At 48.7% G+C, this 27,500-nt stretch overlaps 1 long non-coding RNA gene and 2 other non-coding genes across 4 annotated transcripts in view; 2 read left to right on the top strand and 1 right to left on the bottom strand.

The window, feature by feature from the left end:
- Positions 1-27,500, bottom strand: part of LOC149432793 (uncharacterized) — a 42,275-nt gene that overhangs the window by 14,336 nt on the left and 439 nt on the right. Inside the window, exon 1 of one of the 2 annotated variants that reach the window (XR_016308966.1) lies at positions 1-592. This exon is cut by the window's left edge and continues 531 nt beyond it. The exons of the other annotated variant lie outside the window; for it this stretch is intronic. This is a non-coding gene — a long non-coding RNA (uncharacterized LOC149432793). Of the gene's footprint in view, positions 593-27,500 lie in introns of those variants that run through there. 2 annotated transcript variants of the gene reach the window in all.
- On the top strand, positions 10,364-10,435 carry TRNAE-UUC (transfer RNA glutamic acid (anticodon UUC)). The gene has a single exon. It is a non-coding gene; the product is annotated as a tRNA-Glu (tRNA).
- TRNAE-UUC (transfer RNA glutamic acid (anticodon UUC)) lies at positions 25,852-25,923 on the top strand. The gene has a single exon. It is a non-coding gene; the product is annotated as a tRNA-Glu (tRNA).

The raw sequence follows: 27,500 nt of genomic DNA, 5'->3' as shown, positions 1-27,500 counted from the left end.
TCCACACCGAGAATCCTCCATAGAAGTCTATGGGGAGAGCGGGGCATGCTGGGACATGTAGTCCATCCAGAGAATCCTCCATAGAGGTCTATGGAGAAAGTGGGGCATGCTGGGACATGTAGTCCATCCAGAGAATCCGCCATAGAGGTCTACGGGGAAAGCGGGGCATGCTGGGACATGTAGTCCATCCAGAGAATCCGCCATAGAGGTCTGCGGGGCATGCTGGAACATGTAGTCCGTACACAGACAGCCCTCTAGTGTGAAATCTGCACATGGAGATTTGAAATAATAGGCCGCAGTGTTCACAATGAACATTACAAGTATTTAAAAGTAAAAATAAATGAATAAAATGAAATAAAATAGATGAACAATCCTCTGCTCTGTATAGAACATTCTCCTAGATCTGATCATCTTTATTGCATCCAATAGGAAATATTCCAGATATTCCATATATAGTGCTGAGTTCTATAGGATGTCATTATAAGGAATGAATAGGATCCTATCCAGCTCTGCTGATGGTAATATAAATGTATATAATAATAGGAGGCGCCTTCCTCTACTCACTTCAAGAACTCATTATATAACCAAAATAACCCAGTGATTCCAATAATGTGTTGCTGGCCCTTTAAGATGTTGTTTTTGTAAACACTCTCGCTCGCCCTTCCCCTCTCTCTCTCTCGCTCGCCCTTCCCCCTCTCTCTCCCTTGCCCTTTCCCTCTCTCTCGCCCTTTCCCTCTCTCTCTCTCGCCCTTTCCCTCTCTATCGCCCGCCCTTTCCCTCTCGCCCGCCCTTTCCCTCTCTCTCGCCCGCCCTTTCCCTCTCTCTTGCCCGCCCTTTCCCTCTCTCTCGCCCGCCCTTTCCCTCTCTCTCTCTCGCCCTTTCCCTCTCTCTCTCTTGCTCGCCCTTTCCCTCTCTCTCTCACTGTGATCACATGACCAGATTTGACCTTTCCGTGCAGCAGTGCAGAGGCTCTCAGTTTGAGTTTCTTCTTTTCAGAGTCGGACGCATTTTGAAAAGCTCCTGATAAGATCTCATTCTATTACAAGACTCAGTTTGCCACCTATATAAAAATGAGCCAGCAGATCCTCATCGTGTTTCTTACCCTGCTGTTTACATTTGGAAGAAAAAGATACGTCCCCGACCACTCTTCAGAGATCCCGATACACCTGAATGAGAACATCGATGGAAAGGTGCAGCAAGTGGAAGAATTAGTAAGCGAAAAGAAAAATGACCCCCCAGAGATCCATATGATAGAGGAGGAGAATGGGAACACAATGGGGGAGCCTGGGGGGATTCTATGGATTTTTAATACAATCTTCCCGTGGTTAGGAAAGCAAAATGTCATCCAAGAGGCCCCAGAAATCCACATTCCAGTGATGAAAGACAACATCAAGTCAATGGAGGAGCAAGTGGAGGAAAAGGCCAGAGAAATGGAAGATGATCCCCCCGAGATCCACAAGCCGGTGAAGGAGGAGAGCAGCAACTCACCGGAGCAGAGAGTGGACGATTTGGACAGAGAAAGGGAAAATGACCCCCCAGAGATCCATTTGAATGCAACAGAGGGGCCAGGGGGGATTTTATGGATTTTTAATACATTCCTCCAATGGTTCAGAAAGCAAAATGTCAGCCAAGAGCCCCCAGAGATTCACATGCCGGTGAAGGAAGAGAACACCAAGTCACCGGAGCTGCAAGTTGAGGAATCGGTCAGAGAAATGGAAGATGACCCCCCAGAGATCCATAGGCCGGTGAAGGAGGAGAGCAGCAAGTCACCGGAGCAGCGAGTGAATGATATGGATAGAGAAAAGGAAAATTACCCCCCAGAGATCCACGTAAATACCACGGAGAGGCCAGGGGGGATTCTATGGATTTTTAATACATTCTTCCAATGGTTAGGAAGGCAAAATGTTCGCCAAGAGCCCCCAGAGATTCACATGCTGGTGGAGGAAGAGAACACCAAGTCACCGGAGCAGCAAGTGGAGAAAGAGGTCAGAGAAATGGAAGATGACCCCCGAGAGATCCACAAGCCAGTGAAGGAAGAGCATGTGAAGTCAGCGGAGCACAAAGTGGACGATTTGGACAGAGAAAGGGAAAAGGATCCCCCAGAGAGCCACGCGAATACAACGGAGAGGCCAGGGGGGATTCTATGGATTTTTAACAAATTCTTCCAATGGTTATTAAAGCAACATGTCAGCCAAGAGCCCCCAGAGATTCACATGCTGGTGAAGGAAGAGAACACCAAGTCACCGGAGCAGCAAGTGGAGAAAGAGGTCAGAGAAATGGAAGATGACCCCCCAGAGATCCACAAGCCGGTGAAGGAAGAGCATGTGAAGTCAGCGGAGCACAAAGTGGATGATTTGGACAGAGAAAGGGATCCCCCAGAGAGCCACGCGAATACAACGGAGGGGCCAGGGGGGATTCTATGGATTTTTAACAAATTCTTCCAATGGTTATTAAAGCAACATGTCAGCCAAGAGCCACCAGAGATCCACATGCTGGTGAAGGAAGAGATTACCAAGACACCGGAGCTGCAAGAGGAGGAAAAGGTCAGAGAAATCGAAGATGATCCCCCTGAGATCCACAAGCCGGTGAAGGAGGAGAGCAGCAACTCACCGGAGCAGAGAGTGGATGATTTGGACAGAGAAAGGGAAAATGACCCCCCAGAGATCCATTTGAATACAACGGAGGGGCCAGGGGGGATTTTATGGATTTTTAGTACATTCCTCCAATGGTTAGGAAAGCAAAATGTCCACCAAGAGCCCCCAGAGATTCACATGCCCGTGAAGGAAGAGGATACCAAGTCACCGGAGCAGCAAGTGGAGGAAAAGGTCAGAGAAATGGAAGATGACCCCCCCCAGGAGATCCACAACTCGGTGAAGCAGTTGAACATCAAATCAACAGAGCAGCAAGTGGACGATTCTGTCAGAGAAACAGCAAATATTGATGCAGAATATTGCTGGTCAGAATCCTTTCAGTTTGTTCTCTTCATGCTGGAGGGGCTGCTCATATCATTGCTTGTAATGCTGCTGATGGTGATTAACCGGGTGCTGGACCTAATCTTCCCACCACCAAATACCAACATGACTGAACCGAGTGATCACAGCAGTGAAACAATGCGTGGTCACAACACTGAATCCTCAAGTGACGAAATCGATGTATCATCACTTCGGGATTTGGTAGCGTCAGTTGAGGATGAGATGGCGTTAATTGAGTATTTGTCCCCGGCAGTTGAAGAATTATCGTTGTCAGAACTTAAGGAGTGGATATCCGCATTTGAGGTTTCATCGGTTTCGTCACTTGAGGATCCATCGTTTTCATCACTTGAGGCTTCATTTGATGACTACACTCCACCAACAATGGAGGAACGCAGTAGAGGAATCATGGATAACATCGTCCATGAAGTGCGGTCCTATCAGTACCCCCACAAGCCTAGGACTTATCAGAAGGTAAGACATGTTTCATTATTTTGATACTTTACACCCAATTCACAAAACTTACACACAAGGAGAATGATGTTTAGTCATGTACCTGTTGTTTTCACATTGCACTGGAATCAGCTGGAAATACCTGGCACTTTTTTTTTTTTAATATAATGATCCCTATCCTGGTGTAGGAGCTTTGTGAATGGAGCCTAACAGAAGCAAAATTCATCTTTTAATCTACTAAATGTATTGATCTTGTTGCCGGTTTGCCAGTTTGTTATAATAGATTTGACTCGGCCATATTGTATTGGAATCAATTTAGGATTAAATACTTCAGTATGGGGCAGAGGTCCACCTTAACATTTGATGGTTACCATGGGGGGGGGGCGGCATAGAGCTGTCTTCGGAACGCTTCGTTGACACAGCAATCCGTTTGTCTAGAGTTGCTCTGCAGTATGCCAAATTTGAATAATTCCAACTGGGTACAGTATGCACTATAGGAGCCTGTACAGAGGTGCCAATGCCTGTCAAGACATATTGACTCCTTAAGTGCCCACAGTTGGACATTGGGTAGAGGCAGGTCCACCTTTGTTGATTTCTGTGTTGCATCTCGCTGGACCCGAATGCTGCATGCAACATTTTACCCACCCCTCCCCCAAACCTTTGGCCAGGGACACAATTCTCAGTAATAATCGGGCCGGAAATCTTCTAGCATTCCTCGGTTTAGGTGATGTCCTTTTGTTACGAGGTTTAAATAAAATTACTGATCATCTTTTTTGTTTTGTTTTTTTTGTAGGAAATTCCCACATCCGCCGTCAAAGATATAATTATTAACATCCTTCCACCAAGTCCTTTACCGAAGAATACCAGAAAGCTCAGGCGACGCAATGCTTTTCGGTATCGTTCCAGACCCAACATCACACTTCGAAAGGGTCCCAAACATGTTTATGTACAGGATACCCCACCCAAGACAACAATCCTGCCATAAAGTGCTAGGTGCTAGGGATGCCTACATAGAGAGTTCACCACTCAAGCCGAAAAGGTGCCACCAAGTCGCCTGCCAGGGTCCAGGTGATCATCACCCTACCAACGAGTGGTAACACGAAGAACAGCCCACTCAGGGGACTCAAGAACTTTCGGCGTCGTTCAAGGGCCAGCACTCTCATCAAATAGATGCCTGCCTTTTGATGGAGAACATCTCTTTGCCTTGTCTCCGGTGTGGCTGGTACACACCAATGCATTGCAGTGCTGTGCGGGCGGTGTGCACTGAAATAAAGTATGCCTGGCCACCCTTTTTTCCAGTGCAGCAGTCACCTCGCACTGGCCGATAGAACTTTATGAAATGTTACTGTGTGACATTTTAATAAAGTTCCTAAAAAGCGAAAAGTGTGATGCGTAAGGATCGGCGAATCAGCACTGCAAGGCACACGTTTGTTGCTCATGCCTATCGATGGAGAACATCTCTTCGGGACCTCCAACCCAAACCCTGATCCTCAGACAACTTCACAAAGTACGTCAGTGGTGGTAAGAGTTCTCACTTCTTCAGCAGAAAAGGCCTGGACCTTAAGCTGTCACAAGCCTTGGGCCTCTAATCCCCCAATCCTGTAGACAGGTCCTACTGAACATCTTGAAGGGATGTCCCCACTTTCCAGAGTGGGGGGGACATCTGTTGACCTTTGCAGACACTCGGTTAGCATGTATCTCGGACACTTGGGTAAGAGACGTGGTGTCCAGGGGCTACAAGCTAGAGTTCTGCTCTCTGCCCCCTAACCATCCCCCCACTTCATGTCATCCAACCTGTAGGGGTCTCTGTACAGACTAGCAGTCCTCTATGCTGCTCCTGCAGATCTGTTGGCTCAAGGAGTTATCGCTATTGTACCAACATTAGAAAGTTTTCTGGGTTTTTAATCCAACCTTTTCATTGTTCTAAAACCAAAAAGATGCATCCGCCCCAGATTAGATCTGAACCCTTTAAAAGAGAAATGCGGTCAAATCTCTTTTGGCCATACTTCTCTTTTGGGTCACAGGAGCGCACGTACTTGTGCTCTCCTATGACCCACAATCAGCCGACAATGGCCTAATGTCTGCTGTCGACTGATGTCACAGAGCAGCTTCAGTCTCTGGATGTATCCTGACAATTCTGTCGGGATGCACCCAGATTCAGAGACCGGTGACTAACAGTCACCCCTCTCTGCTCAGAGTGGACCCGAGAACTGAACGATCACCGGTCGTGTGTTTGCTCAGTTCTCGGGCTTACAACCCAGTCACATCAAGCCTGACTTTGAAATCGTGCGACTTACAGTGAAGTCGCACCATTTCAAAGTCGGGTGAGATGCCTACTTCAGGTGCGATTTGCAAGAGATCTGACACAGATGTCTATGCAAATCACACCAAAAGTAGTGCAATTACAGCGGTCATATTGGTGCAGTTCTGGCGTGGTCGGAGCCGCACCGATATGACCGCTGTAATTGCGGACCGTAGGGTGCGGCTTGGCATGAGATTTGCAAGTCGCATAGCATGCAAATCGCATGCCAAGTCGCACCCTATGTGAGCAGGGTGTCAGAGCCGGCGGGGGGACAGCTGCAACATCGGACCGATGCTGCAGCCACTTAGGTGAGTATAGATGTTTATTTTTTTAGTATCCCACATATTTCCCTCAGGAGCTCGTTCACACTAGCTTGTTCCGTGTTCAGATCACTCTTCAGAGAGCATTTGACAGGCAGCAAGGAGGCATTCCCCCACCTACAGTTTTAACCCCTTGAACCCCGCACTAGTGCACTGACACCATGGGCATTGCACGTGGTTGCAGGGCACTTGCATAGCGGTCCCATTCACTGAAAGAGACGAGGTATAATGGCTACGGAACGCCACACATTCAAGTGAATGGGACCACTCTGCAAGTGTTCTGCATCCACGTGCAATGCATGTGGTTGTGGCATGCTAGTGCAGGATTCAAAGGGTTAAAGCAGGTGTCACAATGCCTCCCCACTGAATGTCAAATGCTTCCTGAAGACTGATCTGAACTTGGATCGCTCTTCAGAGAGCAAAGCATGTGTGAACAAGTCCTCAGTCTGTCATAATGTTCTAGAATGCTGCGCAAACCAGAACATTATGGCATAAACCTCCTGAGGGCACATTAGTAGAATTGAACCCCTTCACGCCGACACCTCCCGACCCTTTAAGAGTTTCAGAAGCCGGGAGGCAGGGCTTAGGGTCATGTGACCGCTGTGACGACCCGTCACGGCAGTCAAATGATCGGGAAAGGACCCGATTGAAAGAGGAGATTGGGACCTTTCTGTGAGTACCTGACATGTGTGCTGGGAGCGCGCGCTCTCGGCACATATGTCCTTTTTTAATAGAACGCAAATGTGCGGCCGCTCGGGGTCTAGGCCCAGACGCCGGGAAGCCACACATTTGCGTTCGGCCGGCGTGAAGAGGTTAATACTGCTTTAAGGCTACATTCACTCAGGGAATTAGGGGCGTACAGCAGATTCCTGCGGCTGGGATCACAGGCGTATGTGAACAGCGGTGGGTGGAAAGTCTGTACAAAGCAATGACAGGCTGCGGGGCCGTGGCTCTTCCCATGTATCTGCACATCCATTGGTCACCTGCGGTTAGGGACAGATGTCCATCCTGGATCTTTTTGCGTCCAGGGTCGCTCATCCATCCCTAACCACAGGTGACCCCTGGATGTGCGGATACATGCGAACAGCCGCAGCTGTGATCCCTGCCGCTGGAATCCGCTGAATGCCCCCCAATCCCCCGTGTGAATTCAGCCTATAGCCTCCTTTTGGTTTTAGAACAATGAAAAGTTTAGAGAAAAAACCCGGAAACCTTTCTACCATCGGTATATTGGCGATCACTCCTTGCATCAACAGATCTGCAGGAGCAGCATGGAGGACCGCAAGTCAGTGCGGAGACTCTGGCAGGCTGGACGACATGAAGTGGGGGGGTGGTTAGGGGGCAGAGAGCAGAACCCTAGCTTGTAGCCCCTGGACACCACTTCTCTTACCCCAGTGTCCAAGATACTTGCTGACCAGGTGTCCACAAAGGTCAACAGATGTCCCCCCACTTTGGAAAGTAGGAGCGTCCCTTCAAGATGCTCAGTAGGACCTGTCTACAGGTCTGAGGGATTAGAGGCCCAAGGCTTGTGACAGCTGCAGGTCCAGGCCTTTTCTGCTGGAGGAATGAGTCCTCTTACCACCACTGGTGTGCTTTGTGACGTTGTCCAAGGATGAGGGTTTGGGTTAGAGGCACCAATGAGATGTTCTCCATCGTTAGGCATAAGCAACAAACGTGTGCAGGTAGTGCTGATGTGCGAATCCTGCGCATCACACTGTCCACTTTTTTGTTTTTAAAGAACTTTATTAAAATGCCACACAGTAACATTTCATAAAGTTCTATTGGCCGGTGCAAGCTGACTACGCTGCGCTGGAAAAAAAGCACGGCCACACATACTTCACTGCAGCCCACACCACCTACACACCACTGCAACGCATTTTGCCTCATCTTGCAGTGCCATCACAGAGACGCTCACCAATCGATAGGCATGAGCACCAAATTTTATTTACATCGCTCTTCCACAGACCAACATTACAGGCGGAGAGTTCTTCACGTTTACAGAGAGGACAACTCCTGCGGGAAATAAGATGGACCGTGTCAACAAACCCATCCACGTGATAATGTAGAGCTGAAGTCATCACCTCTAAGCTCTACTGATCATAACCGATGTACCCTGCTCAGCGGGGGCGGGCCTTCGAGAAGAGAGGCTACATATGGGCAGCACAGCTTGGTGGTTAGCACTTCCGCCTTGCAGAAATGGGTCCTTGGTTCAAAACCTGACCAAGGCACTGCCTGCATGGAGTTTGCATGTTCTCCCTGTGCATCCGTGGCTTTCCTCCCACACTACAAAGACATACCTTGCGTTGGGGGTGCAGTGGTGAGCATAGCTGCTTTTCCAGCAGCTGACCAAGGCTCAATTCCGGGCCAACGCAATCTCAAACATGGCTGCCTTGCTTACTAAGATTTTGGAGTCCCCAGGGAGTCCTTGTGTATGCGTGGGTTTCCTCCCACACAAGGATCTTTTCCTCAATTCTTCAATCCCTTCTTCTCCCCTCTGCTCTCCCCTCTACCCCCTTTTCACCCTTCCTCTCCTCTCTTCCATTCTACCCTCTTTTCCCACCTCTCCTCAATCTCCCCCCTTCAGCCGCTGTCACTGTTTGAACACAGTGCAACCCTGAGGGGCTACGCCCACACAGCCACAACATTCATTTACAGTTTCCTTTGAATGAAAGCCTACAAGTACCAGCAGCCATTGCATCTGACAGTCTGTCATTTTCAATGAGCTGCAAGAGTGCTTATGAGCGTCTTCAAAATCCATTGATCTTCCTGCTCTCAGGTAACCGTCTGCCTGTACGAGGTACGAGCACGCAGCTATCCTGAGAGTCTGCAGGAGCTGGACATAGCACCCGTCTTCTGCTGATCGCGGGTGCAATGCTTTGCAGGCTCCTTAAAATAAAAATAATAATGCCCATAGGTACCTATGCTTTAATAGGGCCCCTGCTGTGTGCCCCCTGCCATGCAATGTGCTCTCTCTCCCTCCCCCTGCAGTGCTGCCGGTTTCCATTTCCTCCCCCTCCTTCCCCCTAACACCACCCCCCCCCCCCCCCCCCCCCGTTGCTACAGGGAACAGGGGTTCTTCAGATGAAGAGTGGAGGGAAGGGGGTGGGGGTGCTAAATATATCGTACTTACCTGCCATAATGAGCACAGGGAGTGATCAGTACAGTAAATCAACAGGCTCACAGGGCTTCCTATTCATTCATCTCCAGTGCAGCTGAGGCTGTAGAGAGAGGGATTGGGGAATCTATGTCCCAGTCCTTTTCTCTGTCCCAAAAATGAGACATCAGAGCTCTGTTTAGACCCCTGATATCTCACCAAAGACCCCCCCACCCCCCCCCCAAAAAAAAAAAAAAGTGAAAAAAAAATTACAATTTAAAAAAAGAAATTGTAAAAAAAAAAAATTGTTCAAGAAATTTAAAAATGTAAAAAAAAAGCATTTAAATTGTACAAAAATAAAAGGATAGGTTCCTATAACTGGGCAGCACAGAGGCTTAGTGCTCAGCACTTCTGCCTAGCAGCACTGGGGTCCTTGATTCAATTTCTGACACGTATGGAGTTTGCATGTTCTCCCTGTACATGCGTGGGGTTCCTCCGGGTACTCCCGCACTCCAAAGACATGCTGGTAGGTAATTAGGCTCAATTCAGTGCATCCAAGATGGCTACTTCACCTCCGAAGCGCTTTGAGTGGACATAACTGATGTCTCCTGCTCAGAGGGGGAGGGCCTTATAGAACAGATGCTACATAGCACAGAGGCGTAAAGCGCTTCTTCCCCCTAGGAACACATAAAAATGTAAAGGCAAAACCTACAAATACTGTAGCTGCTGACTTTAAAAAAAAACAAAAACAAAAACAGGACACTTACCTGTCCCAGGATCCCGCGCCATCCTCACCCGAACCAGTTCTTCACCGGTCTTCAACCCCTGGCGCCGGCATGTTAACTGTGGGCATCCCAATCCTGATACCCTATGTGTATCCATTGACACAAGGACTGTGGATCAGACCCCCACCCTCTGCTTACTGGCTATGATTGACAGCAGCAGGACCCAATGGCCCCTGCTGCTGTCCCCCTTGCTGTGAGGGGAGAGAGAGCCAAGAGAGCCTCTGCTCTTGGGCACAGTCATGGATCCAGATCAGGTTCAGGTAAGTATAAGGGGGGGGGGGTTTATCTTATGCAGAAAATACATTCGGGTAAGAAAAAAAAACCTTCAGCCTTTTCTGCCTTGCAGCACAAGGGTCCTGGGCTCAAACCCTGACCAGCACACTACCTGCATGGAGTTTGCATGTTCTCCTTGGGTTTCCTCCCACACTTCAAAGACATACCTTGCGTTGGTGGTGCAGTGGTGAGCATAGCTGCTTTTCCAGCAGCTGACCCGGGTTCAATTCCCGGCCAACGTAATCTCCAAGAAGGCTGCCTTGATAACTAAGCCTTTCGAGTCCCCAGAGAGAAACGTGCTACACAAATCATATGTAGAGGATATATTAGTGATGGAAAAAAATCAAATACGTGTTCTATGAATTTTGTTACACACTTTTGAATATTACACACGGCTCAAAAAAAATGAAAGGCAGAGTTTGTAATCAGAGTCTAGCACAGGGGTGGGCAAACTTTTTGACTCGAGGGCCGCAATGGGTTCATATATTAGACCCGGCGGCCGGACCAAGAGTAGATGAATTATGTGTATGTGTCATCCATAGTAAGTATAGTAATATTCCCCCATAGTAAGCATAGTAATTAATACCCCATATAGTAATTCATCCCCCATAGTAATTCATCCCCCATATAGTAATTAATCCCCCTTATAGTAATTCATCCCCCATATAGTAATTCATCCCCCATATAGTAATTCATCCCCCCAATAGTAATTCATCCCCCCAATAGTAATTCATCCCCCCAATAGTAATTCATCCCCCATAGTAATTCACCCCCCATATAGTAATTCAGCCCCCATAGCAATTCATCCCCCATAGCAATTCATCCCCCATATAGTAATTCATCCCCCCTATAGTAATTCATCCCCCATATAGTAATTCATCCCCCATAGTAATACATCCCCCATATAGTAATTCATCCCCCATATAGTAATACATCCCCCATAGTAATTCATCCCCCATATAGTAATACATCCCCCATAGTAATTCATCCCCCCTATAGTAATTCATCCCCCATAGTAATTCATCCCCCATATAGTAATACATCCCCCATATAGTAATACATCCCCCATAGTAATTCATCCCCATATAGTAATTCATCCCCCATAGTAATTCATCCCCCATAGTAATTCATCCCCCATATTAATTCATCCCCCATATAGTAATACATCCCCCATAGTAATTCATCCCCCATAGTAATTCATCCCCCATATTAATTCATCCCCATAGTAATTCATCCCCCATAGTAATACATCCCCCATAGTAATTCATCCCCCATATAGTAATTCATCCCCGATAGTAATTCATCCCCCATAGTAATTCATCCCCCATAGTAATACATCCCCCATATAGTAATACATCCCCCATAGTAATACATCCCCCATATAGTAATACATCCCCCATAGTAATACATCCCCCATAGTAATTCATCCCCCATATAGTAATTCATCCCCCATATAGTAATTCATCCCCCATATAGTAATTCATCCCCCATAGTAATTCATCCCCCATAGTAATTCATCCCCCATAGTAATTCATCCCCCATATTAATACATCCCCCATATAGTAATTCATCCCTCATATAGTAATTCATCCCCCATATAGTAATTCATCCCCCATATAGTAATTCATCCCCCATAGTAATTCATCCCCCATAGTAATTAATCCCCCATAGTAATTCATCCCCCATAGTAATTCATCCCCCCTATAGTAATTCATCCCCCATAGTAATTCATCCCCCATATAGTAATTCATCCCCCATATAGTAATTCATTCTCCATATTAATTCATCCCCCATATTAAGTCCCCAAGTCCCCCCTGTGTCAATTCACTTACCTTTGCTCCGCGCGTTCCTCTCGCCGTGTTCCCGCGCCGTTCCGGTGCAGCATGAAAATCTGTCTCCTATGAGGATCTGTCCCCCTCGACGTATCTGCGCATGTGCCAGTTTCAGGCATTAGCAGCCAATCGGCGATCTCCGGCACATGCGCAGATACGTCGAGGGGGACAGATCCTCATAGGAGACAGATTTTCATGCTGCACCGGACCGGCGCGGGACACGGCGAGAGGAACGCGCGGAGCAAAGGTAAGTGAATTGACACAGGGGGGACTTGGGGACTTCAGGGCGGACTGTGAGAGGAGCCTAGCTCCGCGGGCCGGATTAAAAGGTCAGCGGGCCGTAGTTTGCCCATTGCTGGTCTAGCATCAAGTCAATGAACCTCCTGGGATATGGATCTGGTCAGGTAAGTAGCAGAGGGGGATGGTAATCAGTTTCAGCTGCTTTGGTGTTAATGAAATTAACAGGTGCACTAGATGGGCAACAATGAGACAACCCCCAAAACAGGAATGGCTTATCAGGTGGAGGCCACTGACATTTTTCCCTACTCATCTTTTCTGTTTCTCACTAGCTTTGCATTTGGCTAGGGTCAGTGTCACTACTGGTAGTATGAGGCCAAACCTGGACCCTACAGAGGTTGCACAGGCAGTCCAACTCCTCCAGGATGGCACATCAATACATACAATTGCCAGAAGGTTTGCTGTGTCTCCCAGCACAGTCTCAAGAGCATGGAGGAGATTCCAGGAGACAGGCAGTTCCTCTAGGAGAGCTGGACAGGGCTGTAGAAGGTCCTTTGTGCAAGGAGGAACAGGATGAGCCCTGCTAGAGCCCTACAAAATGACCTCCAGCAGGCCACTGGTGTGAATGTCTCTGACCAAACAATCAGAAACAGACTTCATGAGGGTGGCCTGAGGGCCCGACGTCCTCTAGTGGGCCCTGTGCTCACTGCCCGGCACCATAGAGCTGGATTGGCATTTGCCATTGAACCCCAGAATTGGCAGATCCACCACTGGCACCCTGTGCTTTTCACAGATGAGAGCAGGTTCACCCTGAGCAATGTCACAGTCCTCGTTAAGGCAGTGACCCCATCAGAGTCCCCCTATAGCATACTGATCCCATCAGAGTCCCCCTATAGCATACTGATCCCATCAGAGTCCCCCAATAGCAGAGCGATCCTATCAGAGTCCCCCTATAGCACAGCGATCCTATCAGAGTCCCCCTATTGTACAGCTATCCTATCAGAGTCCCCCTATTGTACAGCGACCCCATCAGAGTCCCCCTATAGCACAGCGATCCTATCAGAGTCCCCCTATAGCACAGCGATCCTATCAGAGTCCCCCTATAGCACAGTGACCCCATCGGAGTCCCCCTATAGCACAGTGACCCCATCGGAGTCCACCTATAGCAGTGACCCCATCAGAGTCCCCCTATAGCACAGTGACCCCATCAGAGTCCCCCTATAGCAGTGACCCCATCAGAATCCCTCTATAGCACAGTGACCCCATCAGAGTCCCCCTATAGCACAGTGACCCCATTATACCAGAGTCCCTGCCAGGGGCGGACTCACAACTCATGGGGCCCCCGGGCAATAGGGGATAATGGGGCCCCTGTGTCCCTGCTATAGCACAGTGACCCCATCAGAGTCCCCCTATAGCACAGTGACCCCATTATACCAGAGTCCCCGCTATAACACAGTGACCCCATCAGAATCCCCCTATACCACAGTGACCCCATCTGAGTCCCCCTATAGCACAGTGACCCCATCAGAATCCCCCTATACCACAGTGACCCCGAGTCCCCCTATAGCACAGTGACCCCATCAGAATCCCCCTATACCACAGTGACCCCATCTGAGTCCCCTTATAGCACAGTGACCCCATTACACCAGAGTCCCCGCTATAGCACAGTGACCCCATCAGAGTCCCCTTATAGCAGTGACCCCATTATTCCAGAGTCCACGCTATAGCACAGTGACCCCATCTGAGTCCCCCTATAGCACAGTGACCCCATCAGAGTCCCCCTATAGCACAGCGACCCCATTATTCCAGAGTCCCCCTATAGCACAGTGACCCCCTCATCAGAGTTACGTAGGAGGATTTGTTTCATCTCTGAGTATCTCCTGAGGCCGGTCACTGGGCTGGGTGTATGGAAGGGTTTACAACCACTTGAAGGTGTAGATACAGGTTACATAGTAAAGACGATCCAGGTGTAACGAAGATCCACTGAAGACAAATGACATCCTAATGGCTCCCTGTACTGATAATATGACGGGCTTCCTTTAAGTCGCTGATCGCCGCCATTACTAGTGTATTAAAAAATAAATAAATTCCTGTCCAGATCACGAGGGTTGCAGACGCCACAACTTTCCCACAAACTGATCAATATACATTTATTGGGATTTTTTGTTTTGTTTTTTAACCAAAGGCACGGCGCAGAATACATTTTTGGCTTTAAATTTATGAAGAAATTTGATTTTCTTTTTTTATTGGAAATGTTTTATAGCAGAAATGAATATATATATATTTTTTTAATTTTCAGTCTTTTTTAGTTTCTTTAGCAAAAATAAAACAACCCAGCGGCAATTAAATACCACCAAAAGAAATCTCTATATGTCTCAGAAAAAAAAAAGATAACACAAAGTAGGAAATATATAATTTTTCAAAATTTTCGGTCTTTATTCGTTTACATAAAAAAACAACCCCCCCGGAGTTGATAAAATACCTCCAAGAGAAGCTCTACTTGTGTGGACAGAAATGAGAGACATTTGTCAGGTCCGGGAATGCAGAATTCCCTTCCACCACACAACATCCGGGGACTCCTCCTCCTCCTCCCGGCTGGGACATGAGGTAATGCTGGATCTAGTAGTTCTTCAGAAGCCCGATGGGAGATGTTAGCCCCGCCCCTCACTCTGGTCTCAGTTGAGATCCCTCCTCCTTGCTGAGCCATGATTGGATGTCTGCTACCAGCTGCCTCCATTCCTTTGTTTACAGGAAGTGTCCCGGAAAGGAAGTGATGTCATCGTTCTCCCGGCGCCATCTTTGTTGATGGCTAGACCCGATTTATCACCTGTATTTTATAAATTACAGGAATTTATTGCACTAATTTTGGAGTCGGCATTAGTGTGACCCCGACTGACGACCCGCCGGAGAGGATACAGCGAATCCTCCATAGAGTTCTATGGGGAGAGTGTGGTCCATACACAGTCCTCCTTAGAGGTGTATGGGGAGAGCGGGGCATGCTAGGGACATGTAGTCCACACCGAGAATCCTCCATAGAAGTCTATGGGGAGAGCGGGGCATGCTGGGACATGTAGTCCATCCAGAGAATCCTCCATAGAGGTCTATGGAGAAAGTGGGGCATGCTGGGACATGTAGTCCATCCAGAGAATCCGCCATAGAGGTCTACGGGGAAAGCGGGGCATGCTGGGACATGTAGTCCATCCAGAGAATCCGCCATAGAGGTCTGCGGGGCATGCTGGAACATGTAGTCCGTACACAGACAGCCCTCTAGTGTGAAATCTGCACATGGAGATTTGAAATAATAGGCCGCAGTGTTCACAATGAACATTACAAGTATTTAAAAGTAAAAATAAATGAATAAAATGAAATAAAATAGATGAACAATCCTCTGCTCTGTATAGAACATTCTCCTAGATCTGATCATCTTTATTGCATCCAATAGGAAATATTCCAGATATTCCATATATAGTGCTGAGTTCTATAGGATGTCATTATAAGGAATGAATAGGATCCTATCCAGCTCTGCTGATGGTAAAATAAATGTATATAATAATAGGAGGCGCCTTCCTCTACTCACTTCAAGAACTCATTATATAACCAAAATAACCCAGTGATTCCAATAATGTGTTGCTGGCCCTTTAAGATGTTGTTTTTGTAAACACTCTCGCTCGCCCTTCCCCTCTCTCTCTCTCGCTCGCCCTTCCCCCTCTCTCTCCCTTGCCCTTTCCCTCTCTCTCGCCCTTTCCCTCTCTCTCTCTCGCCCTTTCCCTCTCTATCGCCCGCCCTTTCCCTCTCGCCCGCCCTTTCCCTCTCTCTCGCCCGCCCTTTCCCTCTCTCTCGCCCGCCCTTTCCCTCTCTCTCGCCCGCCCTTTCCCTCTCTCTCTCTCGCCCTTTCCCTCTCTCTCTCTCGCCCTTTCCCTCTCTCTCTCTTGCTCGCCCTTTCCCTCTCTCTCTCACTGTGATCACATGACCAGATTTGACCTTTCCGTGCAGCAGTGCAGAGGCTCTCAGTTTGAGTTTCTTCTTTTCAGAGTCGGACGCATTTTGAAAAGCTCCTGATAAGATCTCATTCTATTACAAGACTCAGTTTGCCACCTATATAAAAATGAGCCAGCAGATCCTCATCGTGTTTCTTACCCTGCTGTTTACATTTGGAAGAAAAAGATACGTCCCCGACCACTCTTCAGAGATCCCGATACACCTGAATGAGAACATCGATGGAAAGGTGCAGCAAGTGGAAGAATTAGTAAGCGAAAAGAAAAATGACCCCCCAGAGATCCATATGATAGAGGAGGAGAATGGGAACACAATGGGGGAGCCTGGGGGGATTCTATGGATTTTTAATACAATCTTCCCGTGGTTAGGAAAGCAAAATGTCATCCAAGAGGCCCCAGAAATCCACATTCCAGTGATGAAAGACAACATCAAGTCAATGGAGGAGCAAGTGGAGGAAAAGGCCAGAGAAATGGAAGATGATCCCCCCGAGATCCACAAGCCGGTGAAGGAGGAGAGCAGCAACTCACCGGAGCAGAGAGTGGACGATTTGGACAGAGAAAGGGAAAATGACCCCCCAGAGATCCATTTGAATGCAACAGAGGGGCCAGGGGGGATTTTATGGATTTTTAATACATTCCTCCAATGGTTCAGAAAGCAAAATGTCAGCCAAGAGCCCCCAGAGATTCACATGCCGGTGAAGGAAGAGAACACCAAGTCACCGGAGCTGCAAGTTGAGGAATCGGTCAGAGAAATGGAAGATGACCCCCCAGAGATCCATAGGCCGGTGAAGGAGGAGAGCAGCAAGTCACCGGAGCAGCGAGTGAATGATATGGATAGAGAAAAGGAAAATTACCCCCCAGAGATCCACGTAAATACCACGGAGAGGCCAGGGGGGATTCTATGGATTTTTAATACATTCTTCCAATGGTTAGGAAGGCAAAATGTTCGCCAAGAGCCCACAGAGATTCACATGCTGGTGGAGGAAGAGAACACCAAGTCACCGGAGCAGCAAGTGGAGAAAGAGGTCAGAGAAAGGGAAGATGACCCCCCAGAGATCCACAAGCCAGTGAAGGAAGAGCATGTGAAGTCAGCGGAGCACAAAGTGGACGATTTGGACAGAGAAAGGGAAAAGGATCCCCCAGAGAGCCACGCGAATACAACGGAGAGGCCAGGGGGGATTCTATGGATTTTTAACAAATTCTTCCAATGGTTATTAAAGCAACATGTCAGCCAAGAGCCCCCAGAGATTCACATGCTGGTGAAGGAAGAGAACACCAAGTCACCGGAGCAGCAAGTGGAGAAAGAGGTCAGAGAAATGGAAGATGACCCCCCAGAGATCCACAAGCCGGTGAAGGAAGAGCATGTGAAGTCAGCGGAGCACAAAGTGGATGATTTGGACAGAGAAAGGGATCCCCCAGAGAGCCACGCGAATACAACGGAGGGGCCAGGGGGGATTCTATGGATTTTTAACAAATTCTTCCAATGGTTATTAAAGCAACATGTCAGCCAAGAGCCACCAGAGATCCACATGCTGGTGAAGGAAGAGATTACCAAGACACCGGAGCTGCAAGAGGAGGAAAAGGTCAGAGAAATCGAAGATGATCCCCCTGAGATCCACAAGCCGGTGAAGGAGGAGAGCAGCAACTCACCGGAGCAGAGAGTGGATGATTTGGACAGAGAAAGGGAAAATGACCCCCCAGAGATCCATTTGAATACAACGGAGGGGCCAGGGGGGATTTTATGGATTTTTAGTACATTCCTCCAATGGTTAGGAAAGCAAAATGTCCACCAAGAGCCCCCAGAGATTCACATGCCCGTGAAGGAAGAGGATACCAAGTCACCGGAGCAGCAAGTGGAGGAAAAGGTCAGAGAAATGGAAGATGACCCCCCCCAGGAGATCCACAACTCGGTGAAGCAGTTGAACATCAAATCAACAGAGCAGCAAGTGGACGATTCTGTCAGAGAAACAGCAAATATTGATGCAGAATATTGCTGGTCAGAATCCTTTCAGTTTGTTCTCTTCATGCTGGAGGGGCTGCTCATATCATTGCTTGTAATGCTGCTGATGGTGATTAACCGGGTGCTGGACCTAATCTTCCCACCACCAAATACCAACATGACTGAACCGAGTGATCACAGCAGTGAAACAATGCGTGGTCACAACACTGAATCCTCAAGTGACGAAATCGATGTATCATCACTTCGGGATTTGGTAGCGTCAGTTGAGGATGAGATGGCGTTAATTGAGTATTTGTCCCCGGCAGTTGAAGAATTATCGTTGTCAGAACTTAAGGAGTGGATATCCGCATTTGAGGTTTCATCGGTTTCGTCACTTGAGGATCCATCGTTTTCATCACTTGAGGCTTCATTTGATGACTACACTCCACCAACAATGGAGGAACGCAGTAGAGGAATCATGGATAACATCGTCCATGAAGTGCGGTCCTATCAGTACCCCCACAAGCCTAGGACTTATCAGAAGGTAAGACATGTTTCATTATTTTGATACTTTACACCCAATTCACAAAACTTACACACAAGGAGAATGATCTATGGTCATGTACCTGTTGTTTTCACATTGCACTGGAATCAGCTGGAAATACCTGGCACTTTTTTTTTTTAATATAATGATCCCTATCCTGGTGTAGGAGCTTTGTGAATGGAGCCTAACAGAAGCAAAATTCATCTTTTAATCTACTAAATGTATTGATCTTGTTGCCGGTTTGCCAGTTTGTTATAATAGATTTGACTCGGCCATATTGTATTGGAATCAATTTAGGATTAAATACTTCAGTATGGGGCAGAGGTCCACCTTAACATTTGATGGTTACCATGGGGGGGGGCGGCATAGAGCTGTCTTCGGAACGCTTCGTTGACACAGCAATCCGTTTGTCTAGAGTTGCTCTGCAGTATGCCAAATTTGAATAATTCCAACTGGGTACAGTATGCACTATAGGAGCCTGTACAGAGGTGCCAATGCCTGTCAAGACATATTGACTCCTTAAGTGCCCACAGTTGGACATTGGGTAGAGGCAGGTCCACCTTTGTTGATTTCTGTGTTGCATCTCGCTGGACCCGAATGCTGCATGCAACATTTTACCCACCCCTCCCCCAAACCTTTGGCCAGGGACACAATTCTCAGTAATAATCGGGCCGGAAATCTTCTAGCATTCCTCGGTTTAGGTGATGTCCTTTTGTTACGAGGTTTAAATAAAATTACTGATCATCTTTTTTGTTTTGTTTTTTTTTTAGGAAATTCCCACATCCGCCGTCAAAGATATAATTATTAACATCCTTCCACCAAGTCCTTTACCGAAGAATACCAGAAAGCTCAGGCGACGCAATGCTTTTCGGTATCGTTCCAGACCCAACATCACACTTCGAAAGGGTCCCAAACATGTTTATGTACAGGATACCCCACCCAAGACAACAATCCTGCCATAAAGTGCTAGGTGCTAGGGATGCCTACATAGAGAGTTCACCACTCAAGCCGAAAAGGTGCCACCAAGTCGCCTGCCAGGGTCCAGGTGATCATCACCCTACCAACGAGTGGTAACACGAAGAACAGCCCACTCAGGGGCCTCAAGAACTTTCGGCGTCGTTCAAGGGCCAGCACTCTCATCAAATAGATGCCTGCCTTTTGATGGAGAACATCTCTTTGCCTTGTCTCCGGTGTGGCTGGTACACACCAATGCATTGCAGTGCTGTGCGGGCGGTGTGCACTGAAATAAAGTATGGCTGGCCAAGCTTTTTTCCAACGCAGCACAGTCACCTCCCGCTGGCCAATAAAACTTTATGAAATGTCACTGCGTGACATTTAAACAAAGTTTGTTTAAAAAGTGAACAGTGCTACACGAAGGGACTGCGTCCCACCGCACCCCACTGCAGGACAAGGCAAAATTCTCTCTCCCCAGCGTGGCGGGTTGACATCGCTGCATTGTGGTGCTGTGTGGGCCACTGCACTGAAATAAAGTACAGCTGGCTTCTCATGAACTGGGACAGTCATAGATGGATCTAATTTCAGCCTCCATCCATCTCTGGCCAGCTTTAGGGTCCATTCATACCAGATACGGTAGGACTGCGCTGAGTGGCTATTCCAGTGCAGTCCCACTGCACCCGCACTGCAAGAGAAGGTAAATTGCGTTGCAGTGTTGCGTAGGCGGTGTGCGCTGAAGTAAAGTATGCCTGGCCACCCTTTTTTCCAGTGCAGCAGTCACCTCGCACTGGCCGATAGAACTTTATGAAATGTTACTGTGTGACATTTTAATAAAGTTCCTAAAAAGCGAAAAGTGTGATGCGTAAGGATCGGCGAATCAGCACTGCAAGGCACACGTTTGTTGCTCATGCCTATCGATGGAGAACATCTCTTCGGGACCTCCAACCCAAACCCTGATCCTCAGACAACTTCACAAAGTACGTCAGTGGTGGTAAGAGTTCTCACTTCTTCAGCAGAAAAGGCCTGGACCTTAAGCTGTCACAAGCCTTGGGCCTCTAATCCCCCAATCCTGTAGACAGGTCCTACTGAACATCTTGAAGGGATGTCCCCACTTTCCAGAGTGGGGGGGACATCTGTTGACCTTTGCAGACACTCGGTTAGCATGTATCTCGGACACTTGGGTAAGAGACGTGGTGTCCAGGGGCTACAAGCTAGAGTTCTGCTCTCTGCCCCCTAACCATCCCCCCACTTCATGTCATCCAACCTGTAGGGGTCTCTGTACAGACTAGCAGTCCTCTATGCTGCTCCTGCAGATCTGTTGGCTCAAGGAGTTATCGCTATTGTACCAACATTAGAAAGTTTTCTGGGTTTTTAATCCAACCTTTTCATTGTTCTAAAACCAAAAAGATGCATCCGCCCCAGATTAGATCTGAACCCTTTAAAAGAGAAATGCGGTCAAATCTCTTTTGGCCATACATCTCTTTTGGGTCACAGGAGCGCACGTACTTGTGCTCTCCTATGACCCACAATCAGCCGACAATGGCCTAATGTCTGCTGTCGACTGATGTCACAGAGCAGCTTCAGTCTCTGGATGTATCCTGACAATTCTGTCGGGATGCACCCAGATTCAGAGACCGGTGACTAACAGTCACCCCTCTCTGCTCAGAGTGGACCCGAGAACTGAACGATCACCGGTCGTGTGTTTGCTCAGTTCTCGGGCTTACAACCCAGTCACATCAAGCCTGACTTTGAAATCGTGCGACTTACAGTGAAGTCGCACCATTTCAAAGTCGGGTGAGATGCCTACTTCAGGTGCGATTTGCAAGAGATCTGACACAGATGTCTATGCAAATCACACCAAAAGTAGTGCAATTACAGCGGTCATATCGGTGCAGTTCTGGCGTGGTCGGAGCCGCACCGATATGACCGCTGTAATTGCGGACCGTAGGGTGCGGCTTGGCATGAGATTTGCAAGTCGCATAGCATGCAAATCGCATGCCAAGTCGCACCCTATGTGAGCAGGGTGTCAGAGCCGGCGGGGGGACAGCTGCAACATCGGACCGATGCTGCAGCCACTTAGGTGAGTATAGATGTTTATTTTTTTAGTATCCCACATATTTCCCTCAGGAGCTCGTTCACACTAGCTTGTTCCGTGTTCAGATCACTCTTCAGAGAGCATTTGACAGGCAGCAAGGAGGCATTCCCCCACCTACAGTTTTAACCCCTTGAACCCCGCACTAGTGCACTGACACCATGGGCATTGCACGTGGTTGCAGGGCACTTGCATAGCGGTCCCATTCACTGAAAGAGACGAGGTATAATGGCTACGGAACGCCACACATTCAAGTGAATGGGACCACTCTGCAAGTGTTCTGCATCCACGTGCAATGCATGTGGTTGTGGCATGCTAGTGCAGGATTCAAAGGGTTAAAGCAGGTGTCACAATGCCTCCCCACTGAATGTCAAATGCTTCCTGAAGACTGATCTGAACTTGGATCGCTCTTCAGAGAGCAAAGCATGTGTGAACAAGTCCTCAGTCTGTCATAATGTTCTAGAATGCTGCGCAAACCAGAACATTATGGCATAAACCTCCTGAGGGCACATTAGTAGAATTGAACCCCTTCACGCCGACACCTCCCGACCCTTTAAGAGTTTCAGAAGCCGGGAGGCAGGGCTTAGGGTCATGTGACCGCTGTGACGACCCGTCACGGCAGTCAAATGATCGGGAAAGGACCCGATTGAAAGAGGAGATTGGGACCTTTCTGTGAGTACCTGACATGTGTGCTGGGAGCGCGCGCTCTCGGCACATATGTCCTTTTTTAATAGAACGCAAATGTGCGGCCGCTCAGGGTCTAGGCCCAGACGCCGGGAAGCCACACATTTGCGTTCGGCCGGCGTGAAGAGGTTAATACTGCTTTAAGGCTACATTCACTCAGGGAATTAGGGGCGTACAGCAGATTCCTGCGGCTGGGATCACAGGCGTATGTGAACAGCGGTGGGTGGAAAGTCTGTACAAAGCAATGACAGGCTGCGGGGCCGTGGCTCTTCCCATGTATCTGCACATCCATTGGTCACCTGCGGTTAGGGACAGATGTCCATCCTGGATCTTTTTGCGTCCAGGGTCGCTCATCCATCCCTAACCACAGGTGACCCCTGGATGTGCGGATACATGCGAACAGCCGCAGCTGTGATCCCTGCCGCTGGAATCCGCTGAATGCCCCCCAATCCCCCGTGTGAATTCAGCCTATAGCCTCCTTTTGGTTTTAGAACAATGAAAAGTTTAGAGAAAAAACCCGGAAACCTTTCTACCATCGGTATATTGGCGATCACTCCTTGCATCAACAGATCTGCAGGAGCAGCATGGAGGACCGCAAGTCAGTGCGGAGACTCTGGCAGGCTGGACGACATGAAGTGGGGGGGTGGTTAGGAGGCAGAGAGCAGAACCCTAGCTTGTAGCCCCTGGACACCACTTCTCTTACCCCAGTGTCCAAGATACTTGCTGACCAGGTGTCCACAAAGGTCAACAGATGTCCCCCCACTTTGGAAAGTAGGAGCGTCCCTTCAAGATGCTCAGTAGGACCTGTCTACAGGTCTGAGGGATTAGAGGCCCAAGGCTTGTGACAGCTGCAGGTCCAGGCCTTTTCTGCTGGAGGAATGAGTCCTCTTACCACCACTGGTGTGCTTTGTGACGTTGTCCAAGGATGAGGGTTTGGGTTAGAGGCACCAATGAGATGTTCTCCATCGTTAGGCATAAGCAACAAACGTGTGCAGGTAGTGCTGATGTGCGATCCCTGCGCATCACACTGTCCACTTTTTTGTTTTTAAAGAACTTTATTAAAATGCCACACAGTAACATTTCATAAAGTTCTATTGGCCGGTGCAAGCTGACTACGCTGCGCTGGAAAAAAAGCACGGCCACACATACTTCACTGCAGCCCACACCACCTACACACCACTGCAACGCATTTTGCCTCATCTTGCAGTGCCATCACAGAGACGCTCACCAATCGATAGGCATGAGCACCAAATTTTATTTACATCGCTCTTCCACAGACCAACATTACAGGCGGAGAGTTCTTCACGTTTACAGAGAGGACAACTCCTGCGGGAAATAAGATGGACCGTGTCAACAAACCCATCCACGTGATAATGTAGAGCTGAAGTCATCACCTCTAAGCTCTACTGATCATAACCGATGTACCCTGCTCAGCGGGGGCGGGCCTTCGAGAAGAGAGGCTACATATGGGCAGCACAGCTTGGTGGTTAGCACTTCCGCCTTGCAGAAATGGGTCCTTGGTTCAAAACCTGACCAAGGCACTGCCTGCATGGAGTTTGCATGTTCTCCCTGTGCATCCGTGGCTTTCCTCCCACACTACAAAGACATACCTTGCGTTGGGGGTGCAGTGGTGAGCATAGCTGCTTTTCCAGCAGCTGACCAAGGCTCAATTCCGGGCCAACGCAATCTCAAACATGGCTGCCTTGCTTACTAAGATTTTGGAGTCCCCAGGGAGTCCTTGTGTATGCGTGGGTTTCCTCCCACACAAGGATCTTTTCCTCAATTCTTCAATCCCTTCTTCTCCCCTCTGCTCTCCCCTCTACCCCCTTTTCACCCTTCCTCTCCTCTCTTCCATTCTACCCTCTTTTCCCACCTCTCCTCAATCTCCCCCCTTCAGCCGCTGTCACTGTTTGAACACAGTGCAACCCTGAGGGGCTACGCCCACACAGCCACAACATTCATTTACAGTTTCCTTTGAATGAAAGCCTACAAGTACCAGCAGCCATTGCATCTGTCCTCATAAGCACTCTTGCAGTCTGTCATTTTCAATGAGCTGCAAGAGTGCTTATGAGCGTCTTCAAAATCCATTGATCTTCCTGCTCTCAGGTAACCGTCTGCCTGTACGAGGTACGAGCACGCAGCTATCCTGAGAGTCTGCAGGAGCTGGACATGGCACCCGTCTTCTGCTGATCGCGGGTGCAATGCTTTGCAGGCTCCGTAAAAAAAAAATAATAATGCCCATAGGTACCTATGCTTTAATAGGGCCCCTGCTGTGTGCCCCCTGCCATGCAATGTGCTCTCTCTCCCTCCCCCTGCAGTGCTGCCGGTTTCCATTTCCTCCCCCTCCTTCCCCCTAACACCCCCCCCCCCCGTTGCTACAGGGAACAGGGGTTCTTCAGATGAAGAGTGGAGGGAAGGGGGTGGGGGTGCTACATATATCGTACTTACCTGCCATAATGAGCACAGCGAGTGATCAGTACAGTAAATCAACAGGCTCACAGGGCTTCCTATTCATTCATCTCCAGTGCAGCTGAGGCTGTAGAGAGAGGGATTGGGGAATCTATGACCTCAGTCCTTTTCTCTATCCCTAAAATGAGACATCAGAGCTCTCTTTAGACCCCTGATATCTCACCAAAGACCCCCCCCCCAAAAAAAAAAAAAAGTGAAAAAAAAAATTACAATTTAAAAAAAGGTAATTAGGCTCAATTCATTCCATCCAAGATGGCTACTTCACCTCCCAAGCGCTTTGAGTGGACATAACTGATGTCTCCTGCTCAGAGGGGGAGGGCCTTATAGAACAGATGCTACATAGCACAGAGGCGTAAAGCGGTTCTTCCCCCTAGGAACACATAAAAATGTAAAGGCAAAACCTACAAATACTGTAGCTGCTGACTTTAAAAAAAAAACAAAAACAGGACACTTACCTGTCCAAGGATCCCGCGCCATCCTCACCCGAACCAGTTCTTCACCGGTCTTCAACCCCTGGCGCCACCATGTTAACTGTGGGCATCCCAATCCTGATACCCTAGGTGTATCCATTGACACAAGGACTGTGGATCAGACCCCCACCCTCTGCTTACTGGCTATGATTGGCAGAAGGACCCAATGGCCCCTGCTGCTGTCTCCCTTGCTGTGAGGGGAGAGAGAGCCAAGAGAGCCTCTGCTCTTGGGCACAGTCATGGATCCAGATCAGGTTCAGGTAAGTATAAGGGGGGGGGGGTTTATCTTATGCAGAAAATACATTCGGGTAAAAAAAAAAACCTTCAGCCTTTTCTGCTTTGCAGCACAAGGGTCCTGGGCTCAAACCCTGACCAGGACACTACCTGCATGGAGTTTGCATGTTCTCCCAGGGTTTCCTCCCACACTTCAAAAACATACCTTGCGTTGGTGGTGCAGTGGTGAGCATAGCTGCTTTTCCAGCAGCTGACCCGGGTTCAATTCCCGGCCAACGTAATCTCCAAGAAGGCTGCCTTGATAACTAAGCCTTTCGAGTCCCCAGAGAGAAACGTGCTACACAAATCATATGTGGAGGATATATTAGTGATGGAAAAAAATCAAATATGTGTTCTATGAATATTGATACACACTTTAGAATATTATACACGGCTCAAAAAATGAAAGGAAGACTTTGTAATCAGAGTCTAGCATCAAGTCAATGAACCTCCTGGGATATGGATCTGGTCAGGTAAGTAGCAGAGGGGGTTGTTAATCAGTTTCAGCTGCTTTGGTGTTAATGAAATTAACAGGTGCACTAGATGGGCAAGAATGAGACGACCCCCAAAACAGGAATGGCTTATCAGGTGGAGGCCACTGACATTTTTCCCTACTCATCTTTTCTCTCACTAGCTTTGCATTTGGCTAGGGTCAGTGTCACTACTGGTAGTATGAGGCCATACCTGGACCCTACAGAGCTTGCACAGGCAGTCCAACTCCTCCAGGATGGCACATCAATACATACAATTGCCAGAAGGTTTGCTGTGTCTCCCAGCACAGTCTCAAGAGCATGGAGGAGATTCCAGGAGACAGGCAGTTCCTCTAGAAGAGCTGGACAGGGCTGTAGAAGGTCCTTTGTACAAGGAGGAACAGGATGAGCACTGCCAGAGCCCTACAAAATGACCTCCAGCAGGCCACTGGTGTGAATGTCTCTGACCAAACAATCAGAAACAGACTTCATGAGGTTGGCCTGAGGGCCCGACGTCCTCTAGTGGGCCCTGTGCTCACTGCCCGGCACCATAGAGCTGGATTGGCAGTTGCCATGGAACACCAGAACTGGCGGGTCCACCACTGGCACCCTGTGCTTTTCACAGATGAGAGCAGGTTCACCCTGAGCAATGTCACAGTCCTCGTTAAGGCAGTGACCCCATCAGAGTCCCCCTATAGCATACTGATCCCATCAGAGTCCCCCTATAGCATACTAATCCCATCAGAGTCCCCCTATAGCACAGCGACCCCATCAGAGTCCCCCTATTGAACAGCGACCCCATCAGAGTCCCCCTATTGCACAGCGACCCTATCAGAGTCCCCCTATTGCACAGCGATCCCATCAGAGTCCCCCTATTGCACAGCGATCCTATCAGAGTCCCCCTATTGCACAGCGACCCCATCAGAGTCCCCCTATTGCACAGCGACCCCATCAGAGTCCCCCTATTGCACAGCGATCCCATCAGAGTCCCCCTATTGCACAGCGATCCTATCAGAGTCCCCCTATTGCACAGCGATCCTATCAGAGTCCCCCTATTGCACAGCGACCCCATCAGAGTCCCCCTATTGCACAGCGACCCCATCAGAGTCCCCCTATTGCACAGCGACCCCATCAGAGTCCCCCTATTGCACAGCGACCCCATCAGAGTCCCCCTATTGCACAGCGACCCCATCAGAGTCCCCCTATTGCACAGCGACCCCATCAGAGTCCCCCTATTGCACAGCGACCCCATCAGAGTCCCCCTATTGCACAGCGATCCTATCAGAGTCCCCCTATTGCACAGCGATCCTATCAGAGTCCCCCTATTGCACACCGATCCTATCAGAGT

Source organism: Staurois parvus, unplaced genomic scaffold (assembly GCF_062004578.1).
Source record: "Staurois parvus isolate SC_StPar_1 unplaced genomic scaffold, SC_StPar_1.0 ptg002108l, whole genome shotgun sequence".
NCBI classification, from domain to species: Eukaryota; Metazoa; Chordata; class Amphibia; order Anura; family Ranidae; genus Staurois; species Staurois parvus.
Note: the sequence above shows the minus strand (reverse complement) of the source record. Positions and strands in the feature narration are given on the sequence as shown.